Here is an 18,531-nt window from a genome sequence, read left to right as displayed (position 1 = left end):
AATCGGGTGTTCTGTGGCGCGGATCGGGCGTTCTGTGGCGTGGGAGGAAGCGGTAAGTGCCCGGTCACTATCCTAGTGACCGGGATCGTAACAGTACCCCCCCTTTTACGCCCCCTCCGAAGAGGACCGGGCCTCCCGGGATTATCCAAGTGAAACTGAGTCAGCAGAGACTTGTCCAAGATATTCCGTGCAGGTTCCCAGGAGTCTTCTTCGGGACCACAGCCCTCCCATGCAAGTAAGTACTCCCATCGGCGATTGTGAAAACGCACATCTCGTACTTCATGTACTTGGTAAACAGGTTCCTCCGGAGAAGAGGTTGTGATATCATCTGGAATAAGACGATGAAAACGAGAGTACACCACCGGTTTTAAAAGGGATACGTGAAACACATTGTGGATACGTAACGATGATGGGAGGCGCAGCTTATAGGATACCAAGCCTATTCGTTCAGCCACAGGAAAAGGACCACAGAATTTAGGGCGCAACTTGCGAGAGTGACCCGGGAATTGAAGGTTCTTGGTGCTTAGCCACATCTTCATACCGGGCAACAATTCTGGAGCGGGCCGTCTATGACGATTCACCACTTTCCGTGTCCTTTGAGCGGCTATGGAGAGTCGCTGCTGAAGAGTCTTCCAGAGTTGAAGAAGCTGAGTGGCCAATGATTGGACTACAGGAGAAGGAACATCCACAGGAAGTGGTACCGGAGGTCTGAGATGACGTCCAAAGACGGTCCGGAATGGAGACTGACCTGTGACGGAATGCTGATGATTATTGTACGCAAATTCTGCCCATGGTAGCAGGGAGACCCAATTGTCCCTCTTCTCAAAGATGTAACTGCGAAGAAAAAGTTTGAGGGACCGATTCATCCGTTCGGTCTGTCCATTACTTTGAGGATGGAACGCGGTGGACAGATTCAACTGAACTCCAAATTTCTTACATATGGCACGCCAGTAGCGAGCTGTGAATTGAGACCCACGGTCAGATACTATGCTCTGTGGGAGACCATGAGCTCGGAAAATATGTTGTATGAATAGGCGGGGCAATTCTGGAGCAGATGGAAGTTTGGGCAGGGGTACTAGGTGGACCATTTTAGAGAACCGGTCCACGGTAACCCAAATTATAGTATTACCCTCTGACGGAGGCAAATCCACCACGAAATCCGTGGCTATGTGGGTCCAAGGTTCCGTGGGAATAGGCAGAGGCTGTATAAGCCCCCAGGGTTTCTGTCTGGCACAGACTGGGCAAGATGCTACATATTCGTATACGTCCTGTCGCACTCGAGGCCACCAATAGTATCGATTTAACAGAGACAAAGTCCTTTCTCGACCGGCGTGGCCTCCCGTGAGGGAGTCATGGGCCCACTCCAGTACCTTCCTTCGCTCTCATCTAGGTACTATCACTCTTCCAGGAGTGGAGATACTGGTGCTGGCGAGGAAGACCTTAGCTGGATTGATGATGTACTGCGGAGGGTCATCCTTTTCTTCAAAAATGGTATTCCGGGAAAGTGCGTCGGCTCGTATATTCTTCGATGCAGGCCGATACTTGAGAATGAAATCAAACCGACTAAAAAATAGTGACCAGAGAGCTTGCCTGGGATTAAGGCGCTGGGCTTGTGAAAAGAACTCCAAGTTCTTATGGTCCGTATACACCGTGATCGGATGTTGAGCTCCCTCCAGCCATTGCCTCCATTCTTCAAACGCCAATTTAATGGCTAGGAGCTCCTTGTCGCCGATCCCATAGTTGCTCTCGGCCGGCGTGAATTTTTTGGAGAAATAGGAGCATGGTAACAAATTCCCAGAGCTGGAGTACTGAGACAGAACTGCTCCTACCGCCACACTAGAAGCATCCACCTCAACCATGAAAGGGCGTAGCGGATCAGGATGGCGTAGACAAGTTTCCAACAAAAAGGCGTTTTTTAAATCTTGAAATGCTTTACAAGCTTCAGGAGTCCAGTGTTGCGTATCAGCTCCCTTCTTAGTTAGGGTGGTCAGTGGTGCTACAAGTCGTGAATAACCTGGGATAAAGTGCCTGTAAAAGTTGGCGAAGCCAAGGAAGCGTTGTAACGCTTTTAGGCCCACCGGTTGAGGCCACTTCTTAATTGCAGATACCTTGTCAGGGTCCATGCTGAAACCAGTAGCGGAAACAATATAACCCAAAAAGGGCAAAGAATCCCGCTCAAATAGACATTTCTCCAACTTTGCGTAGAGGTGCTGATCCCGAAGAATCTGAAGTACTTGTCGAACTTGACGTCGATGGGTGTTCAAATCTCGTGAGAAAATGAGGACATCGTCCAAATATACTATAACGCAGGAGTTGAGCAGATCCCTAAGTATTTCGTTCATTAGATGCTGGAATACTGCAGGAGCATTGCATAAGCCGAACGGCATGACCAAGTACTCGTAGTGTCCGTCCCGGGTATTGAAGGCGGTCTTCCACTCATCCCCGGGACGGATGCGGACCAAGTTGTAGGCCCCCCTGAGGTCCAGCTTCGTAAAGACTCGCGCCCCTTGGAGCTTGTCTAACAATTCGGGAATCAAAGGTAGCGGATACCGGTTCTTCCTGGTAATAGCATTCAAACCCCGATAATCAATGCAGGGTCGCAATGAGCCATTTTTTTTAGCCACAAAAAAGAATCCCGCCCCTGCAGGTGATTTGGATGTCCGAATGAATCCCTTGGTGAGATTTTCCTTGATATAGTCCGACATGGCCTTGGTCTCAGGCTGAGAGAGAGGATACACCCTACCCCGGGGTGGTACTGCACCGGGAAGAAGCTCGATAGCACAGTCGAAAGGACGATGGTGTGGTAGTAATTCCGCCTTTTCCTTAGAGAAGACATCGGAGAAGTCACTGTATGGACCCGGAAGCAGTGACCCGATGTGTGCCAATGGAATGGGTGGAACCACTGTGGCCTTAATGCATGACTGAAAACAATGAGGGCTCCATTGGGTGATCTGTAAGTCCTCCCAGCGAATTACTGGAGAATGTTGCTGCAACCAGGGCAGACCAAGGACTATTGGGTGCACTGACCTTTCTAAGACTAGGAACGAAATCATCTCTTCATGTAATAGTCCCGTCTGGAGTGTAATTGGAGTGGTGGCAAGAGAAATGCTACCAGGCAAGGGAGTTCCATGAATGGAGGTAACACGCAGTGGGGGTTCACGGGGTTGCGTGGTTAATTGAAGTTGCTGCACGAGTGCCTGGGTGATAAAATTACCCCCAGCCCCGGAGTCAATCAGGGCCCGTGTCTCAAACGAACCTCCCGTGACCTTCAGGGTTACCGGTACTGTACATTGAGGAGCAACATTGAAACAGCCCAGGAGACACTCCTCACTCACTCCTAGGCGTGGGCGGTTCCCAGCCGTTCCTTACATTGAGAGAGGAAGTGTCCCTTTCCGCCGCAATACAGACACAATCCCAATGTCCGCCGGCGGCGGCGCTCCTCTTCGGATAGAGAAGTTCTACCTAACTGCATAGGTTCCTCAGGTGAGGGTTCAGCGGAAACTCCTGTGGACCGAGGCGCCGATGTGAACGGCCTCGAAGGAGCCAGGACCCAGTGATGACATACGCCGTGGAAGGCGCACCTCCTTGGCTCTTTGCTGCAGACGCTGATCAATGCGTCCCGCGAGTTCAATCAGCGTGTCTAGGTCCTCAGGCAGGTCCCTGGAGGCCAGGACATCTTTAATGCGATCCGCCAGGCCTTCGAGGAAGATCCCTCGCAAAGCATCATCACGCCAGCCCACCTCTATAGCGAGCGTGCGGAATTCCAAGGCGTACTCGGCCAGAGTACGGGCACCCTGCCGGATTTGTAATAGTTCAGAAGTTGCGGAAGTCTGACGAGCGGGTTCATCAAAGGCTGCTCGAAAATTAGCCACGAAGAGATCCAGATTAGTGAGAGTGGTATCGCTCTTCTCCCACATGGGCGATGCCCAGTTCAGGGCCTTGCCATCCAGCAAGGAAAAATGTATGCGACCTTGACGGAATCCATAGGGAATTGGTTAGGAAGCAAAGCAAACCGCACAAAACACTGGTTTAGGAAGCCGCGACACCCCTTGGCGTCCCCTGCGTAACGTGTCGGGGCAGGAAGCTGCGTGGGCGTCTGGAGCGTGACAACCGGAGCGGGTACAGGCACTGGAACGGGTGCAGGAGGCTCGGCGTCCATTCGGGTAGCCATCCGTTCCACCGTGGCTACTAAGGAATCCAGCACCTGTTGTTGCTGTACCAGTCGCTGAGCGAGCCCTGGAATGGCCTGGAGACCAGCGAGATCTGCCGGAGCCATGGCCTTGCAAACTGTTATGATTGTCCAAATCCGGAAGTGGATCCTTAGGCCGACCGACCCGGAGGGGACGGTCGGGAGGCAGACTCACACTGGGTAGATGAAGCTTCACCTGGAAACCCGTGACCCCTCCAGAGAAGCTGTGGAGGCCCGGGTCGCTAGGACTTAAGAGTCTTCACCCTGGAAGTCCGAGGTCCCCCCGGGAGGAGCCCATAGGGACCCGGACCGCTGGGACTTAGGCGAAGAACTGAAGAAACCCAGGAACAGAGTGCGGACCGGAGATCAAGGCAGGCAGCAGGCAAAACAGAAGTCAGGATCACGAACCAGAAGTCAAGGCAGGCGGCAGGCAAAACAGAAGTCAGGGTCAGGCAGGTAGAATCCAAGACAGGCAGCAGAAATCAGGAACCGGGAAATCAGAAGGCAACTAGTACTTCGTAGAAGGAACCTCGTTGCAAGGCAATTTGAAAAGCCCCGGTCCCCGGTTTAAATCCCCTACCCCGGCGTCTGATGTCATCGGGGGTGTGTCAGCACATCCGGGTGCTGACATTGAAAACGTGGGCCCCTGCGCGCGCGCGTTCCCCCGACGAGGGGCGGAGTCTTCGGCGGCGTCTCCCTTGTGGGGATGCTGCTGCCATGCGGCCTGGAGGGCCGCGAATCGGGCGTTCTGTGGCGCGGATCGGGCGTTCTGTGGTGCGGGAGGAAGCGGTAAGTAACACCTAGGGTCTCCCACCTGAAAACAGTCCTGGACTGGGCAGTGGCCTGAAATAATCAAATCTTTTATAGAAACTTTAAGAAAACGAGGTAGTAAATTCTCCTATACCAGGACCAAAATAATCAATTTTGGTCCTGGTTGAATGAACCCGTGCCATGTGGGTAAAGCCTCTCTCACCTGGATGCAGGACCCACCCTATATCTAGCATTTTTATGTTTTTACACAGGTACCAAGAGCCTTTGTATTCTCCCATCGGGTGCCTGCCCAGAGGCAGCTGTCTGTCTAAATCCGGATCAACTATACAAGTTAAATCCCCCCTCCTCCCCCAACTCACAGGATAGTCTCCAAGCTGAGAAATATGAGACAAGAGGGAGGTAAAAAAAAAATAAAAATAGTATGGTCATATTGGTTAGGAGCATATACTGACACAAGCACAGCCATGGAGCCCATTAATTTCTCCAGAACCAAGACATACCTTCCCCTCCAGGTCAGCCACTTTCTGCAGCATCTGAAAGGTCACCACCTTGTGAATAAGATCTCGGTGACTTTTGGGCCACCCATCATCATCTCAATTTAGTGGCTTCCTTAGAGTTTAAATAAGTTTCCTGCAAAAACACTACCGTTGCTTGCAGCTTATTCAGGCGACTCAAACCTTTTTCCCGTTTAAGCAGGGACCCTAGACCTGCCATGTTCCAGGTTACTAAATTAATAGCCATGGCAACAAGCAAGGATAGAGAAGTGCTAGGCACCCGAAACCAGAGTTTCACATAAACCCCCTGCTGCTTCACCTAAACTGAAGCTGTATCTGCCAACTGGAAGCAAACAAAAACTGAAGTGTCCCCAAATTGGAAAAGTAGCATTCATTTTCATTTATTAAAATGTATTAATCGCTTAACACAAATTGGTCTAAGTGATTTACAAGTGTTCCATTCACAAATTAAAACATACAAAACAAAATACAATAAATCAACAAAAACGTTTTCTATTGCACTAGTTGCAGGAAGTCTCACTTGATGCATTAAGGGAAGGCCAATTTCAGTAAGTAATTTTTTAAATACATTCTGAATTTTTTTAAGGAGTCTTCTAGCCAAAGCTCAAAGGGAAGTGTATTCCAGAAAATTGGAGCAGCTACAGTAAAAGCTGACTCATGTGTAGTTGCAAGGCGGGCATGATGCACAGATGGAATGTTGAGCACACAGGAACAATACTCAAAACATTTGTAGGACATTAGCAAGCCCTCAGCACTCTCCCACCATTCAACTCTCTGCCTCCCTAGAATCTGTATATATAACGGATTGTTTTGATAAACCCCCACCCACCCCATCCCTGTATGCTATGTGCCAAGTCTCCATGATAGAGACTAGAGGTCATGGCTGACACTGACGTGCTCAGCCTCCCCTTGATTAACAAAGATAAACCACAATTGAAAATAAGTGAAATAATTGCAACTCTACCTAACTTGGAAACTGGGAACAAGTCCTTGTGCTGAAGTCATGTGAATTGCCTGCTCTCACTAATGAGAGAGAACTCCCAGTGTCCAGGTTGCCTGAGCACCACTGCTCATGGAACCTGTACACGCAGGCTATGGCCATGTTTTAAACAACTAAACAGCTTGGACTCAGTTCGCTCAAAACATATCCACATGCTCTGTCAGGCAGCTGCCATTAGCCTTAATGTGGTCAACAATGCTTGCTGCCATGTCTTTAATGAATTCCACCCCTGCCTTTGCCTCCTCAAACATCTGAGGAGTTCCACAATGCTGTAACCGCAACCGAGCAGGGTACAGCAGAGAGAAACAAATATTTCTGCGGACCAGATCGTTGCAAATTAGAGAAAACTCCTTCCGGAAGTTAGATACTTGCAGAGAGAAGTCCTAAAAGATTAATATTTTCCGATTCTCAAAATGCAAGTCCCTTTGCTTCCGGTAGTGCTGCAATATCTCCACTTTCGGAGCATAATTCCATATCTTGGCGATAACAACTCTTGGCTTTTGATCTGCCACTGGTTGGAGGCCCAGCCGATGCGCATGCTCAATGACACCCACCGGGGCCGGCATCCCAAAGGCAATTGCAATTGTTAACCAGGTTTCCAACGTGAGCCCTAGTTCTTGTTCAGGTATGCTCTTGGGGAAGCCCACAAAGCGGAGATTGTTCCATTGGGCCCAATTTTCCAAGTAATTTAATTTGTCATCGCAGGCATGGGACGCTTTCTCCAAGGCCCCAACATCATCCTCCACCACTGCAATTTGACCTTCCAAATTCTGTTCCAGAATCTGGGTAAGTCTGGGGTCAAGCACTGCCATCACTGCTGCAGTCATCTTCTCCTCTGTGGAAACATCTGTAGGAGCAGCCGGTGAGACGGGCCCGCTCACCTCCATTTTGCCATCCGGCGCCTTCATTTTTACTCTGTCATTTTTCACGGCTTTGGTTGCCATGAAGTTCAAAAGAAAATGGCATTAGAGTCACCACTGAAGCTCAGGGTTAATATTCCGTGCCTGGATTCGCACAGTGATTGGGAAATTGCAGATAACATGCAGAATTATTGAGGTGATGGCTAGAGCTCAATCCCCTCACATCCTATTGACCTATTTACTTTTTTGGCTGTTGCTGCACACTGAGCATTAAAACTCTGGCGCTCAGCCTGCTTCTAGGGTTTATGTGTGGAATTGGGAGCATTTCTGAGAATACTACCCTGGAGTTTCTGAGTATCAGTCTTATCTACATGCCTAAATTTGGGCTACAGAACCCCTCCTGTACCTTTCTATGTACCATGACAGCCGGCTTTTCTCCAGCATTTTAAAATCCTATCTTGGTCAGGCATGAATTCTGCTATCTTTGCACAAGGTAAGCAAGTTGCTAACTGATCCTCATGATTAAAATGCCAGTAGCATCAGTCCTATCCCTACCCTCCTCGGAACACGCTACTGATGGTGCTTGAGAGGATAATCCATCTCCAGGAAGTCAGGTTCTAGCTACAGGATAATTCATGGTGACTTTGCTCCTCCAAAGCAGCACTGGTGCTGCAATTGGAGGAGAGAACTCTATCTCTGAAGCTCTCCTCTATGTACCTTTCTGTTTGTATCAGCATCTTCAGGTCTGCCATTCTATCTCTAAGAGTAACAGCTGTTTGAATGGGTACACACAAATTCTTCCCAACATGCAGATGATCATATATTTGGTAACTGGTGCAAAAGACTGGATAGCCCATTTCCCACTGCTGGACTGTTCTCTGCATCTTATTTTTTCTTAGTTATTAAAGGGAATTCTTTAAAATGCATTAGAGGTTAGGTTAAGAATTTATTAATTGGGTAAAAAGAAGCTGAAATAGGAAAATTGGTTCTTACCTGCAAATTTTCGGTCCTGTAGTACCAAGGATCAGTCAAGACTCCTGGGTTATGTCTCCCTTCCAGCAGATGGAGCCAGAGAAAAGCTGAAAAGCATCCCCTAGATATACTGGTGTGCCACCTGCGATCCTTCAGTATAATCAATATCAAAGCAGAATGAAGTAAATGTAATAACCAATGACTAGATCAAGGAAAAAAACCTTCCCTATTTATTATTTATTTATAATTTTATTTATTTATGTATTTATTTTTTAATAAAACAATAACCAGAGAAAACTATGTATAAGTGCTCATGCGAGACTTCGAAGATGCCAAAACCTGTAATCGAAAACCACAAAACAAGCTGAGCGGACTCTCCTGGACAATATCTCTCTGGGCGGGTGTCTGGACTGATCCTTGGTACTACAGGAACAAAAATTAGCAGGTAAGAACCAATTTTCCTTTCCCTGTACGTACCAGGATCATTCCAGACTGCTGGGATGTACCCAAGCTGCCCTAAATGGGGTGGGACCTCGAGAGTCCTGCTCTAAGCACACTGCTGCCAAAGTAATCCACATCCGGAGCTCGGATGTCCAAACAGTAATGCTTAGCAAACGTGTGCAAAGACTTCCAATTAGCTGCCCTGCAGATTTCTTGAGGTAATACACATTGGCTCTCTGCCCATGACGCCGCTTGCGATCTGATAGACCATCTGGCACTTGTTGCCCCTGAGATATGAACGTTGAAGCAATAGCGTCCTGTAGCCATCAGGCAATGGTAGTCTTACGAGCCTTACACCCTTTCTTTGGACCGCTCCATAAGACAAAAAGATGATCAGACAGTTGAAAGGCATTAGTCACCTCCAAATACCGCAGGAGAATCCGTTGTATGCCCAACTTCCTCATATCCTGGCCCTGAGGAGAACTCTTATCCACTTCTGGAAAGGCTGGTAATGGTAATTGGTTGATGTGGAACGCCGAGACCACCTTTGGCAGAAAAGAAGGCACAGTCTAAAGCAAAACTTCAGAATCCGATATTCGTAAGAACGTTCTCTACAACGCCTGAAGTTCCGAAACACATCTGGCCGAACAGATAGCCACGAGAATCACCGTTGTAAGAGTTAAATCCTTCAATGTGGCCCGCTTGATAGGCTCAAAAGAAGAACTGCAAAGTCCACGGAGCACCAAATTCAAGCTCCATGAAGGACAAAACGTCCGCACCGGCGGGTGTAAATGTTTAGCTCCCCTCAAAAAAAATGAGCAACATCCGGATGTCTCGCAATGGAGGTACCCTCCATCTTATCATGTAAGCAGCTGAACGCCGCCACTGGGACCTGGAGTGAACTGTATGCCAAACCTTTCTTCAAGCCGTCCTATAAGAAGGCAAGAATGTGTACTATCGTGGCCTGCCGTGGGGACACCTCAGCCCACTGCCCCAGGAATCAAATACTTTCTACACCTGAACATAGAGAAGTAGATGCCTTTCTTACGCGCAGAAGGGTGGTAATCACAGCCTCTAGATAGCCTTTCTTTCGCAATTACCTCCTCTCAGAAGTCAAGTCGCTAGACAAAAACAATCCGCCTGATCGAAATATACTGGACCCTGTTGCATTAAATTCGGTGGGTGACCCAGACGCAAAGGGCCCTCTATCGCTAGGTCGATCAGATCCGCAACCTACGGCCTTCTTGGCCACGCCGAAGCCACGAGGTAAACCTTTCCCACCAACAGCCAAGGAGGAAATACGTAGAGGAGAATGTCGGAAGGCCATGGAAGAACCAGAGCACCTACCCCTTCCGATCCGAGTTCCCTTCTGCGACTGAAGAAACGAGCCGCTTTGGCGTTCAGCCAGGTCGCTATCAAGTCCAGTCGATGTCACCAGGATCTAGCCGCTGTCGGCTGAAGAAGTCCGCCTGGACGTTGTCTACTCCGGCTATATGAGATGCCGCTATGCGGATCAGATTGCATTCCGCCCAGGCCATGAAATTGTCCGCCTCAGAGGCTACTGGCCGACTCTTTGTGCCCCCTTGATGGTTTATGTAAGCCACGGTGGCCGCATTGTTAGATAGAATCCGCACTGCCCGGTGCCAGACAAGCGGGAGAAATTGGTGCAGCGCTAGCTGAACCGCCCTGGTTTCCAACCGATTTATGGACCACTTGGCCTGCTGAGGTGTCCACTGACCTTGTGCTGAGCAGGTCGGACAGACCGCCCCCCAACAGGTCAGGCTGCCATCCGTTGTCACAATTAACCACTAGGGACTTTCCAGGTCCACACCATGAAGCAAGTGATCCGGGACCAATCACCCATCTAGGCTGGCCCGGTCGGATCCAGTAACGGCAAGAGCAGGTAGAACCCTTCCCACTTGGGATCCCAATGGGAAAGCAACGCCCTCTGCAAAGGTCTCATATGAGCAAAGGCCCAAGGAACCAACTCCAGGGTAGACGCCATAGAACAAAGAACTTGTAAATAGTCCCACACCTTGGGCAAAGGAAAGACCAACAGATGTCGAACTTGAGCCATTAACTTCTCCATCCTCGCCAGAGGCAGGGAAACCTTGCCCTCAGATGTGTCGAAATGTGCTCCGAGAAATTCTACGTGCTCCCGGAAATTCCAACATCTGGGACGGAGCCATCTGGCTCTTGGCGTAATTGACGACTCAGCCTAGCGAATGTAGACTGTGCAACACTGACTGCACCACAACCTTGCAAGGCTATTTCAATTTCGCTCGAATGAGCCAGTCGTCCAGGCAGGGATGAACTAATATCCCATCGCGCCGAAAGCATGCTTCGACTACCACTATCACCCGAAGAGTGGGCCAGCAACGTTTCATAGGGTAGATTTAGCCGGAGCTCTTTGCATAGAGGAGTCCCGAGCTGGTCTCCAGTCTCGAAAGGAATGAGACCAGGAGTGCGACCCCGAAGAGGGAGCTCTGTGAGGCACCGGTCTAGTCTGACGACCACGCCGTTGCCCTCTGAACCGGGGCCACGTAGTGTTGGAAATTCTGGCAGTCCGAAGACGATCTTCCGGCAATTTATGTACCTTATCCACCCCAAGCAATTTAATGATATGGTCCAACTCGTCTGGGGCTGACCCATCAACGTCCCCTTCTCCATCTCCAAGGAGAAGGTCCTGCGACCAAGGGTCCGGCGGATGAGGAGCTAATGACCCCGAGGAATTAACAGCTGTCCGTCATGACTGGCCCCTAGAGGGATCAAACACCCCTGATGGCCTGGGGACCATCACTGGTGTAGGTCCCTCCTCCTGCCATTCACCCTATGCTTCTAAAAAAGCTTTGGGCATTAAAAACACAAACTTAGAAGAAAAAACCTGCTGTCTCTTTAAGGTCCCCCTAGGGGAGGGGCGCATCGGGAGGAGAGGCAGGCTCTAGGGCAGTAGCACAGGCTTAAATTAGGTGTAATTAAAGTACAAAATCAGTAGTAAAGTAAGAAGGGGCTTTCCCTGGAATTGGAGGAGAGGGGATATTGTCCTAAGGGTCCAGGATCAAATCTGGAGAGCCCATGGGGCACAAAGCCAGAGGGAATTGATGAACTACAGAACCCTTTCCCCCGTCTGGCAAGGAAACAGGCTTGATTTGTGCAGCAGGAGGCCGGTTCTCCACATGTGGATACAAAATGGCCATCGAGGCATTGGGAGGGAGGGGGGAGAGGAGTTGCTGCGGGATAAGTTCTTATGTGCCCGGTTGCTGCGAGCGGGAGAGAGAGAAAACTGCTCTCCGCTCCTTCCCCCATAAGCTCCGGGTCCTTGTACAGGGTACTGATTAATAAAAAGTAAAAACGTTTTCTCTTTTTTTTTTTTCTCCCCCCCCCAGACAGCTTAAAGTGACAAAGGAATATTACTTCTCTGACAGTAAGAGACCAGTGACAAGAGGTTCACAGGGGTCTTAAGTGACAGAGGAACCTGAGGCATGAGACTTCCCAGGGGTCTTAAGTGACAGAGGAATGTTACTTCTCTGACCAGAGGCATGAAACTTGACAGGGGTCTCCACGGGGAAAGGACTGGACCACCCCTCCCCCTTGCACCCAGCTCTTCTTTCCCCCCCCCCCCCCCCCCCCCGTTCCCACAGCACGAGGGGATCCTGAGGCGCTGGATCTGAAGGCATGGAGGGCATGGGAAACCCCCCCCCCATCTGGAACCGAGTGGGGGAGCCGAGGCCAAGCTTTCCCTAGGTCTGCAGCTGGTTTAAATTGTTTAGCCAGGGCAGGATACTATGCGTCCCAGTCAGCCTCAGCTTGCATATATACGTTATGTAGTAGAAATGTAACCGTCTCTAAAAGTCAGGAAGGAGGCCCAGACAACTGATTCGTAAAGATAGACTTTTATTGCCAGCAAGATGCAGCTAAGACAAGGGCTTAGTACAACTGCATGTCACGCCCCCTCAGGAGCAGACTCTTATGCACTTTACAGTTCTTATCTTTTACACATGCGTTCTACTAACTGCTGAACAAACATTTTACAACCTGCTGAACAAGCATTTGCTAGCGTGGTTTTCTAGTAGGTGTAGCTTATAATCAGACTATTGACACGTCATTTAATTGACATGTTAGACATTTTATAGCGATGATCGTATTAATACAATACAACTTATTAGAATTACAAAATGGCGGTGCGTTCCACTGAATGTCAGTACGTAAGCACGTAATTACGTAGTGCATGTTATTGCGTTTCAAATGTTAATACATTCAATATGGCTGTGCGTTTCACTGCTGGCGTGGTTAGTCAGAGATCTTCAGGTATCTCATACATCGGTAGGCCATAAAATTGAACTCCTTCATTCCCCCCTTTGATACTTCAACTTCGTTAAGAAGGCGCAAGTATCACCTTCATCCGTGAGGTAGCTGAAATGACAAACAACAGTTAGTACCATAGTACTGAGTACCGGCCCTAAATTGTTAGCCAGGTCGATGATGTCTTCACCGGTTTGAGGGATGGGCCCTATTGGCTTCACCCCCCTTTGTAGCCGGACTTCACCTTAGCAAACAAGGTGGCCGTACATGTTAGTTTTAAAGGTTAGTGTTATAGTAAACAGAGGATTCATCTTCTGAGTCTGAAGAGTCATCGGAAGGAAATGATGAAATTGAGGCATACTGGTTCAGCATCATGATTTGGGCAGCTGCACGTCGATCAGCAATCTTCTCCATCATGGTCGACAGGCTCCTGAGTAAGAGAGGGAAACACAAAGGAAGGAGAGCACAAGAGAGTAGGAAAAATAATAAAGGAAATAAAAGTTCCTTGAGACCAGGAATAGATGAGAGCCAGGAAGGCAGCGAGGCGGTCCAGTCAATGGCTCCGGACCAAGTCTGCACAGGAACATGAGCGAGTCGCACCATACGGTCGGTAATTTCCTCGATAACCTTGCTCTTATCATCAATCTGTAGGCAACAGTTAGAGAGGTTAAATTTTCCACATACCCCACCCTCCTGTGCGAGGAGATAGTCCAGAGCCAGTTGGTTCTGGTATACAGCAGTAATTAACTTGGTATTCTGTTTAGCAAGAATATTAAGTGCCAATGCTGAATCATTAGTAAGGAACTCAAGAACTGCTTGTAGTCGGATGATGCGATTATTCATATAGACTGGAGTCCGATATCCAAATGAGCCATCCTCTGCCCAAGTACCTGGCCCATAGTATTCTATAATATGTTCAGGTGGCCATTCTTGATCAGACCAATCTCCGATGGAAACTTTATGTCGTCTTCGTCGTCTACTTGGTTTCATGGGACTATAGACAGGCACACCTAGAGTCTCTCCTGCAGTGACTGGTAACAGGAAGAAGCTAGGGCGTATTGTAGCTAGGAAACAGGTGCCATACCATTGAGGAGGTAGTTGTTCATAAGCTCGTCGTCCACATACAAAGTAATATCCATCGGGAGCTATGAATGACGTTGTTTGTTGACCAGCTGCTTTCCAAGTAGCATTCAAAGTAGACTCGGTCCAGAATGGGGTAGGTATGGTCTGATTCTCTGTTTGCCACCATGATTGATTGTGACTGGTAACGGTGAGGACTCCTGTGCATGGTGAATTTCCGACAGGCACCGTATATAACTTGGAGAAGTGCCGTGACAAACATTGTCTTCCGATGACATCTGTCTGAAGAGCCCATTCATAGGGATTGTGGTTTCGGTTATATGTTGTGGAAGTGTTCATAACGTCCAAGTCAACCTGGAAGATCTCTTTGGCTTCCCATGGCCATTGTTCTCCAATGTTGGTGCCACCACAGACAAAACAGTTTTGTACTTTCAGAGACAATGCTATGTTTTCGGCTAGGTTTATGAACATATTTTTGGCTTGATGGGAGATGGCATGCTTCTTAAGTTCCTCGTTGAGCTGGGAGATTTCATCGAAGAAGGATTGATATCCCACCACAGTGGTTTAGTGGACGATGGGAAGCGGTTTTTCTCGTCGCTGAGTAATGGTAAGGTATGTCATGGGATCCCCTCCTGTGCCATCAATCCCAAAACCCCAAGTGTCTTGCCAAGGGGATCCCTCAGACCGGACTGGCCATTCTAGAGTGATAATGTTCCCAGTTCCTTTGCTTAGTCTACCCATTCCAGGGCAGCCCGAGTATCCTCCTCCAGTGTAGTCACATACCAAATTCCATCCGGAAAGCTCTTTATCCCCGGCACATGGCAGCCAATGGGAGGGATTGCTAGAGCGATCATAGGGACAAAGATATTTGTGATTGAAAGTGTAGGCTCTCTTCCATGCTTGAGATCCACAATGCACCGCACTTGGATGTCTGTCGATGGCAGCGCATGCATCAAAGGTAAGGAAGACAGTGGGTGGTCCGCCCATCAGGACTTTCGTTGAGTTGATGTAGTATAGGATTCCTTTCCCTTCTGGTATAATATCAGAAGTATAAGCTTTTGGCAGTCCGGTGGTGAGCGTTATGTTATAATACTTGGGTGTAGTAGGCGAATGACAGATGAGTTTGTTGTTTAGGATACATCGATGAAAAGACTGATGTCCTTGGGTGGTATTTAAGGCACAAGCAGGTTTCTTTATACATGATGGTGGCGGTTGAGATTGATGAATGATTGTGAATACCAGCTGGTACCCATCTTCAGTTGTGGTGCGTACTTGTTTGATGCATTCTGTGCAATTCTGGCTGAGTGAAGTGGGGAAGGATGCTGGTACTGTAGCTAGGAGAATCATTAGGAACCATAGGATTCTCTGATAATGGCGTAGATGAGCCATAGTTGAGCAGAAACGAGGATATAGATGATATTGATGAACCATTTCCAATCGCTGTTAGAAGGGCATATGACAGTTAGAGCGGTAACTAGGAGAGCACTGACGGCCCACTTCCAGAGTATTGAAATCATGTGCTATAATGCCTGTGAAGGAGGAAAGAAATAAACAGGTTATTAATGCTCTTGAGACTGCATTAATCTTTTACTGTATGTTAACCCTTGCTGTATTTCTAGTAAATCGCAAAGTATTGTCACCAGTCCTGGAGACCTGCCAAGTGTTAGTGGCTGGTTTGACGTGGGTCCAGTGGATCCAGGTGGGGCATCCAGATACTTTGACAGCTGTGGGTGTGGTTAACAGCACAGTGAATGGTCCCTTCCATCGAGGTTTAAGGAAGTCAGACTCATCCCACTCCTTGACCCACACAGAGTCTTCCACCTGGAATTGATGTATAGGATTGATTAAGATCAGTGGCTCTGTCTCACAGGTATACTTGCGAATTGCTTCCACGGTATCATATAGTCCTTTTATCTGTCTGCTGAGTGCCATTTCCCCTTGAACCTGTAAGGATTCAGGGAACGAGGGCAGTGGTGGTGGTCTTGCGTACATCATTTCATACGGAGTTAATCCTGATTGTCGTGGGGTACATCTAATGTGGAGCAATGCTAACGGTAACATTTTGGGCCATTTGGTTTTTGTTTCCTGACATAGTTTGGCTAATTGACTTTTCAAAGTTCTGTTAGCTCGTTCAACAGTTCCACTGCTTTGAGGTCTCCATGTGCAATGTAGGTGCCATTTAAGGCCCAGAATTTTGGTGAGGTGTTGGGTCACCTCGCTGGTGAAAGCTGGACCATTGTCTGAATTGATCTGTCTTGGCAGTCCATATCGTGGTAAAATCTGATTCAGAAGTAAGGAAACGACCTCCTTTGCAGTTTCTGTTCACGTCGGCACAGCTTCAATCCATCCAGTGTAAGTACATACTGCTACCAACATAGCTTTGTAACCTTGTGCAGGGGTCATGTGAGTGAAATCAATTTGACAGACTTGAAATGGTATAGTCCCTTGGAGGACATGCCCTGGGGCAGGACCAGGTCCGTTGCGAGGATTATTCCTTGCACACGTAACACATTGATTAATTGCATGTTTGGTCAGTTGTGTGATTCGATTAATATAATACGTTTTTGCTAGTAACTTTGCCAATGAATCACGTCCAAGGTGCGTATTGCTGTGTGCTTCTCTTACTATTATCCAGGCAATAGTATCAGGTATCCATATTCGTCCGTCTGATATAATCCACCATCCGTTTTGTTGATGGAAATTTTCAGCCTGGGCCCAATCATTTTCTTCGGTTGAGTAAGTGGGTATTTCAGTTGGAAACTGCAGAAGGGGACATATGGTCATTTTTGTTTGATAGAAGTCCTGGGCTCCAGCTTTGGCAGCAGAGTCAGCTTTCTGGTTTCCCCGAGCGATAGGATCAGACTTTCCAGTATGGGCTTTGCAGTGCATCACGGCTACTTTATGTGGTAACCATACTGATTTTAACAGTTCATGAATTTCTGGCGCATTTGTTAATTGTTTTCCTTCGGCAGTGAGAAATCCTCTTTCTTTGTACAAAGCTCCGTGTACTTGAATGGTTAGAAAGGCATATTTAGAGTCTGTATAGATATTTACAGTTTGTCCTTCTGCCAACTGTAGAGCTCGAGTAAGAGCAATGAGTTCAGCTTTTTGTGCAGACTTTCCTGGAGGCAAGGGTCCAGCTTCAATAATCTCATCTTCAGTAACTACTGCGTAACCAGCCACTCGTATTCCATTGATGACCTGACTACTTCCATCAGTAAATAAAGTCCATGCACCTTGCCAAGGTTGATCTCTTAAATCAGGTCGACTGGAGTGTACTGTAGCCATAACTTCGTCACAATTATGGTTCACTGCCTCAGGGGCTGGCAGTAAGGTGGCTGGATTCAAGTTTTTGCTGTCTTGTATTTGAATTTCGGGTGTTTCACACAGTAAGGCTTGATACTTAACGAGACGTGAATTAGTCATCCATTTTGGCCCGTGAGTTTCAAGTAGTCCTTGAATAGTATGAGGAGTTGTTACTTGCAGAGTTTGTCCAAATGTTAATTTAACGGCTTCAGGTATCAATAGGCATGCGGCAGCAATACTTCGAAGGCAACCAGGCCATCCTTTTGCGACATTGTCCATTCCTTTTGATAGATATGCAACAGGTCGTTCCCAGGATCCAAAGATTTGAGTCAAGACCCCAATGGCCATGCCTTTTTTCTCATCTACGAACAAATGAAATGGTTTCATTATATCAGGTAATCCTAAAGCAGGGGGTGAGACCAAGGCTTCTTTCAGTTGTTGTAGGTGTGCTAGCTCATGTCCTTCCCACTGAAAAGGTTGAGATTCTGCTTCCTTTCCACGCAATTTGTCATACAATGGTTGGGCAATAACTGCATAGTTAGCAATCCAAAGTCGGCAGTATCCAGTAGCTCCTAGGAATGCTCGAAGTTCCTTTTTGCAGGTAGGTGTAGGCTGATTTCTGATTGAACTTGTACGGGAGACCCCAAGGCACCGCATGCCTTCACGAATTCGAAAGCCCAGGTATTCTACTTCCAATTCACAGATTTGTGCTTTCTTTTTGCTCGCCCGGTACCCTTTAGAGTACAAAGTCTGTAATAAGTGAAAAGTTGCTTTTGCGCATTCAAGGTATGTGTCCCTGAATAGTAGTAGATCATCAACATACTGTATTACTGGCCCATGTATTTTCTGGTAGGTTTTCAAATCTTTGGCCAGCTGTTCTCCAAAAAGCGTGGGAGAATGCTTGAATCCTTGGGGCAAACGAGTCCATGTATACTGTTGTTTAATTCCAGTATGAGCATTTTCCCATGTGAAGGCAAAAATTTTCTGACATTCCTCTGCCACAGGAACAGAGAAGAAAGCATCTTTGAGATCAATAACACTGTACCATTTGGACTTGGGGGTGACTTGAGCTAGGATAGAGTACGGATTAGGTAC

Source organism: Rhinatrema bivittatum, chromosome 5 (genome assembly GCF_901001135.1).
Source record: "Rhinatrema bivittatum chromosome 5, aRhiBiv1.1, whole genome shotgun sequence".
NCBI lineage: Eukaryota > Metazoa > Chordata > Amphibia > Gymnophiona > Rhinatrematidae > Rhinatrema > Rhinatrema bivittatum.
Note: the sequence above shows the minus strand (reverse complement) of the source record.